Raw genomic sequence first — 11,174 nt, forward strand, 5'->3', positions numbered from 1 at the left:
ATTTGCCCGTTTTACAGAATCTACTACAAATCTCCTGGTTCGTTTACGCTCCTTAAATTTCCGGTGAAGTTTCAATATTCGTTCAGAAACCATTTTCGGCCCAAAAATTCTAGCCCTAACTCTGTCATAATTTTGTTGTCTAATTTCTAAAGGGAGATAATGTCGTTTTTGAGGTATATATTTACTATCATTCGCATTAATTATATTCTGTGCTACTATGTTGCCTTCTAGTTTGTATTCATTTAGGTTCTTTGTGCTGCAGGGTTCTCCCTGTGACGAAGGTCCCCTGATGTTCCCACGCCGCTCTTCATGTTTTTTTGCTGACAAAATGGGCATTTTGGCGTTGTAACATTAGGTTTTCCGCATTTATAACAAAATAGAGCTCGTTGCTCAACTGGACATTCCATAAATACATGACCAGAAACTTTACAATTCCAGCAAATTACTGGTTGCTTTTGTTGTTGTTGTTGTCCAAATTGCAATGCATCTACGTCAATTATTTCAGGACGAGTTATGACATCATTATCTTCGGCATCATCATAATATATTTCATTTACTTGCCTAGACATTCGTGTAGTTGGCATAGGATTTCTAAATTCTTTTCTAGGGAAATTTCTTTCCGCTTCGTTGCACTCAATGCGTAACTGCTCTACTGAAGAAACTGATATAGGGTAAACTATTCTTGCAACATTTAGATTAAGGTTTCTTTTAAAAATTTTGATCATATCATATTCTGGTATAGGCTGTGTCAATTTTGACCTCAGCTTATTCATCACATGAAAATAATCATCGATCGATTCAGAATTTTCCTGTTTTCTTTCGACTAAATCTCTCATAACTTCAAAATTAGACCTTGGTTTTTGATATTGTGATAACAAGGCTAAGCGAAGAACTGGCCATTCTGTCATACCATGCATTCCTATGAAAGACCAATACCAATCCTTTACCGAATCTGAAACTAGTAAATGAAAATCTCGAACAACTTCTCTCTCGGGGATATTATAATGTGCCCTCAAATGTTCCAATCTAAATATAAAATCATCAATAGTGATAGATTTGTTATCAAAAACAATACCTAATTTATCAATCCTAATTTGTCTAAAATCAAATATCTCTTGATTTCCAGGTCCAGCATTATTCTCCTTTCTCGACGGACAATTTGCAGGATGATTAGCAGGGAATTGGAAATTAAAACCAGGAAGATTGGGTGTACGAGTTGAATAACGATCAGGTATGTACATATTTGTGTTTTCTGCATTGAAGTTTGCATTCAAATTACTATTGTTATTGTAGGCATCAACATTATGAACATTTCCTACATTGCGAATGCGGTTGTTGTTGTTGGGAAAATTATTGGGAGTACTTCCCGTTTGATTTGAGGCAACCACACGGGACAGATTCTCTACAGCCTTGGCTAAATCACCGATGTTCTTTTTAATATCTACCATCTCGTCCTGCACCATTTTGCGGACTTTATCTTCTAGAGATCTTTGTACCATCATGGCTTCATCTACCACCAAGTTTCTGACACCTGGTGCTAACCCCTCATCATTGCCTTCACAACTAACTACCGGATTTGACACTACTGCTTCCCCCGGGGCTCCTGCTATTATCGTCCCAGAAAGGTCAGTAATCTGGGACACAACATTGCTCCCATTGGAATTTGGATTACCTGATATATTCATTCTGTACGTTCTTCTTTGTTTAGGTTCTGTATGGATTGTGGATCTATTCAAATCAAAATCTGGATTTCTATTTCGTTTTCTATTTTTTTGTATTGCGATTGATGTACTTGCTTCTATTTCACTTTGCCTATTGTATTTTCTAGTTTGATTTCTAGTATTAACATTCATACCTTTAACATCTAATCATACACAAAATTTACTAGACTATTCACTAACGCTAAAAAATATAAACAAATATTGTATAGGATTTTAAAAAATAACGATATGTATGTATACGAAAAACTAACAAACAAAATTCAAACAATTTTGCAAAAGCAATAATTTAAAAAATAATTTTCTAACGATTTTAAACAAAAAAAAAAACTTTAAACAAAATAAACTATACGTTATAATAAAAAAATTGTATACCTAATCCTATATAATAATAATTTCCAATTATTTGGAGAATAAATTATATTTCATAAATTTCTACAAAATTCAATATTTTCTTTTTCTTTCAGAATTTTAAATTGTGAGTGGTTATTGTTGACAGTGGTGTGTATATATAATTTATATGCTCTTCTCTTAGGTGTTCCCAATCAAAATTACTAAAAATAAACTATGAACGTTAAAGTTTGTACATTGACAAGTCTTAATGAAAGTCAAAGGATCACAATGAAATTATTCTGATACTTCTACTTCAGGATATTTATCCTGAGGAGCTATCAGATTCAGTTCATTGTGATGACAAACTAAAACAAAAAAAATAACTTTTGTTAAAAAAAAAACATTTAGTGGTAATTTGTACGAATAAAGTTGACTTTAATCTGCAACTATTATGAACTTTATTTACCACTCTGAAAATTAGTCAATTACCTATATACCGTAGAAACTAATCTCATCATTCAAGTACAACAAACTTTTGGATTTTACATTTCACCAAAATGGCTACTTAAATGATTGAGATAATTTTCTATCGAGATTTTTGGTAATATTTCACTGGCTATTGTCATTTCAAAACTATTGGTCTATTGCTATGTGTTTTGATGTCACTACACACTATTCTTTCTACATAAACATTTTGCTTTACATTGGCCGCCATACTGTTACGAGTCCCGAAAAGGCACCATAACGAATTAGTTGCCGACCAGCTCACACGCATGTATCTTACTCACGGTGCGAGAACCTCCCTTCGTTATGGCCCAAAGAACTGTCACAATAAATTATCAATCATTCTGTCTAAATATTAACATCAAATGGAACACCTATGAAGTGGAGTTAGATGTTTACTCCATTTTGCCCTTTCCCTTCCATAATCTCCCATACCTTCATATTTACGGGGATCCCTTTTTTTCCTCAAACCACACCACTTACCTTTAATAAACCACTCTGCTAACTAAGATTATTCCTGCATTTTAAGTGAATAACTTAATCATAACATGTTTCTTTTATTATATCGATTTGCTTAACGAATAAAAGGTGAACTAATATTATTAACTCTATTTAAAAAAATAACTATAAATCGAACTTTAATATATATTTATATAACAAAACAAATGCTTAACAATAATTCTTAAACTAATTAATTCCTGCCTCAACAAATACCGAAACTAGAACAATTAAATTTTCAAAAATCACAACAAAACAAATCCCTTTATATATTAGTTTCCTCATCAACTTATGCCCCAGCAATTTGTTAGGGGATTTACTTTTAAACCTAACCTAATATCAGCCTAAGAGAGCTCACTTAAACGATTTTCTTTCTGGCTTATTTATGCCTGATTTAAAATTTTTCTACCGGATTTGATGAGAACACTAAAACTGGGATAATAACTAAATTTTATGGAATAAAAAAAAAAGTCAGGTATTCATCGAAGAGCTAGGGTGCCTAATGACTAATTATAACAACAAACAAAAAACACTAAAACTAACAAACTTAAACTAAAGACGTTAATCGGGATTTTAAAAATGTATTTAAAAATGATCTGAGATAGATTAATATTGTTTTCTTAACTCTAATCACTTCCCTGTTTATAATGGGTTTTCCTTTGGTGATGTAATACCTCATATAATTAGAATTTGTTGTGCTGTTGTTGCGTTTTGTAACTTCTCCCAAAAAAAAATGTTGTAGTCCCCTTTTTTATTCTGGCCCTGCTCCAGTTATGGGGGACTAAGAGTTTTAATTGTCTGGTTGAATAGTGCAGGGATTTCCTCAATTTCCTGTTGCAGAATCTAACCTGCTATAAGTAATAAAATTAATCAGCACTCATCTATCAAATAGGCTAAGACAATTTATCTTACCTTTACTTATTTGGCAAGTTTATTTTCAATTCACAGTTTATTTGAAATTCACTATTTAGATGTTTTCCTTTTTTCTTATTGTTTAATTTAAATTTCTATTCTTTTTTTTTTTCAAATATTTAATTTATTAAAAAAAATTGTAGGTATACACAGGGACTGTTGGTTATCTTCTATCTCTTTAAGATGGCCGAGCAAAAACTTATATTTATACCCTATATGTTCCAAGAATTTATATTCCAATTGGGCCTATTATATTTATGCTCCTTTAAATCATATATTCATCGTATTCTCACATCGCTTACCCAACCATCCTTTTCTAATTTTCCCACAATTTGTTTATAAACATTGAATAGCCTTATTCGAATTTAACGAACTATCAACATTTATATTCATTCATAAAATTCTACCTACACATTTCTCTCACACTGTGTCTGAGTACTTTCATTATATCACATCTGGTAACCCCTTTTTACTACTACAGATGTTTGCGGCGAATTCATTACATGTGAGAACTTGATACAAAACATTAATTAATGACAACAAAGAAGCAGACAGAACATAAGCTGAGGGTAAGTATTTATTAAAATATATTATAATTAATAGTTATTAAATTTTCTTTTCTTTTCAGGAATGCTGGTAAAACTGTATCGTTTCAACCTAATTGGATTATCTTTACTAATTTGTTTCTTTTCTTCTTTTTTTTCAGGTATTTGAGTTTGGGAAAGGTTGTGGCTTAACTCCACCACATGACTTTTAGACCATTCCCAGGTTGGTGTTTCCACTGCGAGCTGACCACTCGCATACTCTCCTGGTGGAACCCTTATCAAATAGGCCACTGAGCCAATAAATATCTGTAGATAGAAACTAACTAAAACTAACATCAAACCAAAACAAATACTAACATTAGAATTAACCCAAAAATTTTCCTCATAATAGGGTACGGCCACGATCAAGGCAGTCAGAACTGCTGGCCAACTGGGATAGTACCCCCCACGCAAAATTTTTCTTTAATCCCCATAGGCGTAATGTCAAGTGGATTTTGCTAAAGGGCACTGCAACACACTCTGTTTATAAAAATACATTTAAATTACATATACGTTTTTTAATAGAGTAATAATGTTAATTTTTTATATAAATTAACATTGTAATGTGGTTATAAAAAATAAAAGTTAATAACGTGTTATATAAACATAAACTGAGATCAACATACCGATAAATATAATTGGCGACAATGACAAAATTATTGCAAAAAAGCTATTTATAACAACTTTAAGCAAAAAAATAGTTTTATTTTAATTTTGTCATTTCTTAGATAATTAAAATACAGTATAAAAAAATTAGGTACATATAATGTAAGGTACAAATTCATTTTGCAGAAATTTATAAAGCGCTTTAAATACATTGAGTAACTATTTTAAAAGGTTTTTTGGGATGTTGTAATTATAACATAGGTGCAGTGCTGCTAACTTTTTTTTTCCAAAAAAAAAAATCGTCAAAATCGTCAAGTTAAAAAGAAAAAATCGTCAAGACAAAAATACGTTAAAAATACCAAAACCATTTTTTTATTAACTTTTTAAATATTTTTATTTTATTTACATGTAAATAAAGTTATTTAATAAAAAAAATAATTAATTTGATTTTTGGTATTATGTGACTTTACACTAGTGGATTTCTGTGTGACATTTTTTAAAAAGTAATTTTGCTATATTAAAACTCTGAGAATTATTTAACCTAAGATAATCTTTTGAAAACAATATTCCTTGTAATGTTGAAGAATCCAAAGCATTTCTGATTTGTGTTTTATTTAAATTTACAGTATTAAAAATTCTTTCAACGTTGTCCGACGAATGTGGTAGTGCCATTAAACTCGAAACAAATTGTGTTAAAATTGGGTAGGCCTTTGCATTATTGACTCTCTTTAAATTAGAAACATTTTTCCAATGTTTCGAGTTCGGTGAATTTCATATTACGTAATTCTCGAACTTCATTATCAAGTTCTTGATATTCTTTTCCATTTAATAAATTTGGAAGAAGTTTGGCCAATTGTCCTCCTAAAAGTTTATCGCCAAAATCAAAACGTTTTAAAATTTGTAAAACCAATTCAATATAAAATTGGACGCTGTCTGCCTTTCAATTTGTACATGGCAAAAAGCGACTTACAAAATTTGAATTTTAGGAAAAAAGGTTACCATATGTTTTGCATTTAAAAAATCGTCATTTTTGTTCGCGGGAAAAATGAAAAATCGTCAATCGTCATTTTAATCAATTTGACTTAAAAAATCGTCAAAATGACGATAAATCGTCAAAGTTGGCAGCGGTGCATAGGTGACCAAACAAGCCCTTGAGGGCATTGTGTTATTCTCACTAATACACACGCAATACGAATGTTCTCAGCAAAAACTCAAAATAAACACAAAAACAATTTAATTTTCGGTGCAAAGTACACATATATTCATTTGTGTTCTCTTTTATATTTTACACTACACCATATGCATTTTAAACACTCTCTTTCTGGCCACCTCTGAATTATAACAGCAAGTTCCAGTTGACCTCATAAGGTCTTTTGTCCTTATCAAATTGGACACCGTTTGTACTTGTAGACGATTTCTCTCCTTTGTCTTTGTACAGTTTTGAATAGAAAATGTGCGTTCAACTGCAGCAGATGAATGCGGTATTGATAAAATGCCAAAAGCTATTCTTGAAACATCAGGAAACATTATTTCCCCTAGTTCGTTTTTTATTTCACTTACAATTTTCCAAAAATTAGAAACGTTTTCGGATTTTAAAGCTTTGAGTTGTGGAAAATCCGCTAGTGCACGAACTGGGTGTTTATAGTTTCAAAATTTTGGTTCTCTTTGGGAAATACATTAAGTAGTAATGGCACTATACTATTTGTTTTTCCTGATATTACATTTTCTGGCGTAAAATTATTTATCATTTTTAACGTCTTATTTTCAAAATCAAATTTTGTTCTTAGTGAATCACAAAACTTTAAATAAAATGCTTTAGCGGTTTCCTTACATTTACAAACAATTTCTTTTTCAACATTTTTTGTTTCTATGAAAATTTCTAAAGCGGTTCCACAAAAAACATCATCAATGGCCAAATTATTTTCATTCAACTTTAAGCTTACTACTGTTGTATTATCTAAAACATCTTTTTTTATAAAATTTCTTGCAACTTGTAAAAACAAAAATTGCATTCTCAACAGCAAAATATGAACCCTTGCCTCCTCAGACTGCATCTCAATGTTAATAATTTTTAAAATGTATGACAGAAATAGAAAATACATTTTAGTTTCAACTTTTATTATTTCTGTTCCAATAAACTTAAGTCGTTTACTTTTACTGCCGTTTTCAAAGTGATTTAAATTAAAATAGGAAGTTAGCGGATCCCATTGCACCAAAAATCTAATCACTACACCTTGTCTAGAAAGCCATCTAGTTTGTGAGTACTTTAGGATCACATGGACTTCTGTTCCAAAATATTCCTGTAATTTAGAAAATTCTTCTTTTCGGCTAGAACTGTTGCAGAAATAGTAGCTTATTTCTTTCATAAATTTTTCAATTTCTTTTGGTAAAGACGAATATCCTGCCGATGATGCTAAATTTATAATGTGGCATTAACAAATAAATTTGGCAGTAATATTTTTAATTTAGCCTGTACTCCGTTATATTTCCCCATCATAACATTACAATTGTCTGCTGTAAAGCCTATCATTTTTTCCAGTGGAATATTGTTGTCCTTTAAAGTATTTATAAGTTTATCTGCAATTCCTTTTGCCGTACCATCACACAAAGATTCTAGACACAAAAATCTGTCTCTATTGGAAACGGTGCAGTCCGTACTTTCATCAATGATGATTGCAAAATAATTTTGGCTACAAAAATTGCTAATTACTTTCGTGTTTTATGGACCAATTTGTGATATAATAATATTTTGAGCCTTATGACGGTTAATTAAAAACTTTTTTGTTATTTGGGAATCTGTAATTCCGTATTTTATAATGTTATTTAAATGGTCGAGAATGGTAAATGGCAAATTGTGTTCTGCCACAAATAAACATAACATTATTTCTAACTTCTTTGCTGGATCATTATTAGCACAACGTGTTCTTTCTAAAAAACTATTAACTTTTGGTGGGTTCTTGGCCACTTCTAACTTTTTAATGTGGCATTCCCAGCTTGCATGTCGTTGAATATGGCTCAATCCACCTACAATACCTATGTTGCATATTGTACACTTTTTGCCATTCGAATTGTCATTTGATAGCCACGGAAACCTTTGTTTCCATTCCTCTCGATAGACAGCAGGATAAACTTTAGGCTTTCTAAAATAATTAAAATAAATTATATACAAAATTACAATACAATAAAATTTTAAAATATATTTACCCGGTGGAAGCAGCATCCATATTTTAAAAAAAACCGCCACACACTATTTTGTTCTTTTAACACAAATATTTTTTATTAACTTTTCTGGTGATGTGCAAAACTTTTTCATTAGTGGAGAGTAAAATGATATAATATGTCAACATCGAACATCGAAATAAACAATGTTGTCAATATTTTAAAAATTTTGCATCTAAATTTCAAAACACAGAGGTAAAAAGTACTAAAATTAAAAATTTGTATAATTGAATAAATTTTAATTAATATCACTAAAATAGTAAACACAAAAATGGTTGAATAGTAAAAAAGCCCTTAAACTGCGACAGGGGTACTACGGTATTTTTGGGTATTAAAAAGTACTGAAAAAAGTACTAAAGTACAGAATTTTTCATGCCTGGTTTATTATCTTAAGCTATATTATGACCTGACTTTTTTTCCCAGACCTGACTTTTTTTCCACTATGGTTTTGATGTACTTTTAGTTTATTTTGTTGGATAGGGGTGTGTGGCTTCGCTAATATATCAAAGTCTAAATTTTCCTTCAATAGATGGCGTAAATTTAGTTTCCTCTTTGTTTATTGGGTATTAACTAGGGTTCTATAAGTCGATTGTTCGAACAATCGACTATTTCCTGAAAAAAGTCGAAATCGAGTTTTTCGTCGGAAAAAAGTCGAACAATCGATTATGTATCTCAAAAGTCGATAAAAGTCGAAAATAGTCGATAAAAGTCGACTTTGTTAAAAAAAATATTCACTTGCATGTTTTGTAGTGTATGCTAATATATGCAAATAATAAATAAATGTTTCATTTTTATTGCTAAACATTACAAAAGGTGCATCAATAAATGTAGAAACCATGTATTTTTTACAAGAAATGTAAAAAGTAGAAAAAAGTCGAAAATAGTCGGAAAGTCGAAAATAGTCGAAAAAAGTCGATTAACTAAAAAGTCGAAACTTCGAAAAGTCGACTTTTCATAAACTACCAAAAGTCGAAAGTTCGAAAAGTCGACTTTTTAAAAAACGGAAAAAGTCGAAAGGTCGAAAAGTCGACTTTTTGTTTCAGCTATAGAACCCTAGTATTAACAAACAAAAAAAGAATACAACTTGTCTATTACTACGTTTATACACAGAAAAAAGTTTCAACATAAATATTATGATTCGAATTCATTGATTTCAATTCATAACATTTATAAATAATTTCTTAAATAGTATGATTTTTTTTAATATTTTATGTTTTGAAATAAAATCTAGAAGGCTTGAAAAATATAATTTCAATTTCATTTTTATTTTTATGTTGTTCAAAAATGTTTGAAATTTTTCATGGAAAATTTTTAGTTTTTTTATGATTTTCAGCTACAAAATGATATAAAAAGCGCGAAAATGATTAAATTGATGTAAGAGGATGAAATGCTTTTATATTTATGAATGTTTTATTATGTTTAATGATAATTTTTAAGTTTCAGATATTCTCCTTTTTATCTTAAAATATTGGCCAATATATGGCTATTATGCAAATATTCTTGCACTAATTCATTATATAATACAATTATAATGCAATTTATTAAAAAAATTAAGTAAAACAAGTAAGAGTGCTATATTCGGCTATGCCGAATCTTATATACCCTTCACCTTTGTTGTGGATGCATTATTATTTTTTATAATTAGTATATATGTATGTACATTGCCCACTTTCAGCGTACAGTATCCTAAATTTATCAAGAACACAAAAAACAACAACAACGCCAAACGAAACAGAACACCAAAAGAAAAAACAAAATACGCAAGGCAATCAAACCAACACACATCCAAACATACGTTTAATTGTATAAAAAACAACAACAACGCCAAAAGAAACAAAACACAAAAGAAAAACAAAATACGCAAAGCATGCACATTCAAACATACGATTTGTTGATTTTTTGTCAAAAAAACCAACACACAACCAAACAAAAGTTTAGTTGTATAAAAAACAACAACGCCAAAAGAAACAAAACACACAAAAAAAAAACAAAATACGCAAAGCTTGCACATCCAACCATACGTTTTGTTACTTTTTTGTCAAAGCATGCAATACATTGTGTTTCTTGATGAAATTTTCAGAGGTTGTCTCGGATTTTTGCTCATATCTCCGTTATTTATGGACGGATTTTGCTGATTTTAAATAGCAAAATTCTCGAAAGTATATCTGACAGAATTGTTGAAGATTTGGATCCCGGAGATATCTGGGGCCTTCAGAAAATTGATTTCAACAGACGGACAGACAGACAGACGGACGGACATGGCTTAATCGACTCCGCTATCTATAAGGATCCAGAATATATATACTTTATAGGGTCGGAAATGAAAAATGTAGAAATTACAAACGGAATGACAAAGCAAAAATTTCCGTCATGTAAAATTTTATAATATTTATGAACATGTTCTTATTTTGAATGAAATAAGTTTGGGAAAAAAAATCAAGTTCGATTAATAATATTTATTACAAGATTCATTCCAATTATGAATTTTTTTTTTCTGTGTACGTAGCCTATTCGCAAATAAAAATTATTTGCAATTAACTAACTCACTGTTTATATGTCACATTGGTTACGGAAAATTCTTGTTTTTATGAGATGCCGGATGGTAAAATTTAATTATTTGGTAGCTCTTTTATTGAATAAAATATGATACATTTTTTATTTTTTTTAATGTAAAAATTATAGAATCAAAAATTCTTGTCCGTCTTGCTATCCAAGTAATTCAAAAACGCAATGAAATATTTAAAAAACGTCTTAATAAACTAAAAGCGTTAAAACATATGGCAATGTTTAAAATCTTATT

The 11,174-nt window shown here is 30.1% G+C and overlaps 1 long non-coding RNA gene and 1 pseudogene across 1 annotated transcript; one reads left to right on the forward strand and one right to left on the reverse strand.

The window, feature by feature from the left end:
* The first annotated feature begins 312 nt into the window (after positions 1 to 312).
* Positions 313 to 2,016, forward strand: LOC135951644 (uncharacterized). Its single transcript, XR_010575987.1, has 3 exons — positions 313 to 1,231; positions 1,294 to 1,625; positions 1,709 to 2,016. It is a non-coding gene; the product is annotated as an uncharacterized LOC135951644 (long non-coding RNA).
* A 3,872-nt stretch (positions 2,017 to 5,888) lies between these two features.
* LOC135950696 (uncharacterized) lies at positions 5,889 to 8,379 on the reverse strand (annotated as a pseudogene).
* Positions 8,380 to 11,174: the final 2,795 nt, after the last annotated feature.

Source organism: Calliphora vicina, chromosome 2 (genome assembly GCF_958450345.1).
Source record: "Calliphora vicina chromosome 2, idCalVici1.1, whole genome shotgun sequence".
Taxonomy (NCBI): domain Eukaryota; kingdom Metazoa; phylum Arthropoda; class Insecta; order Diptera; family Calliphoridae; genus Calliphora; species Calliphora vicina.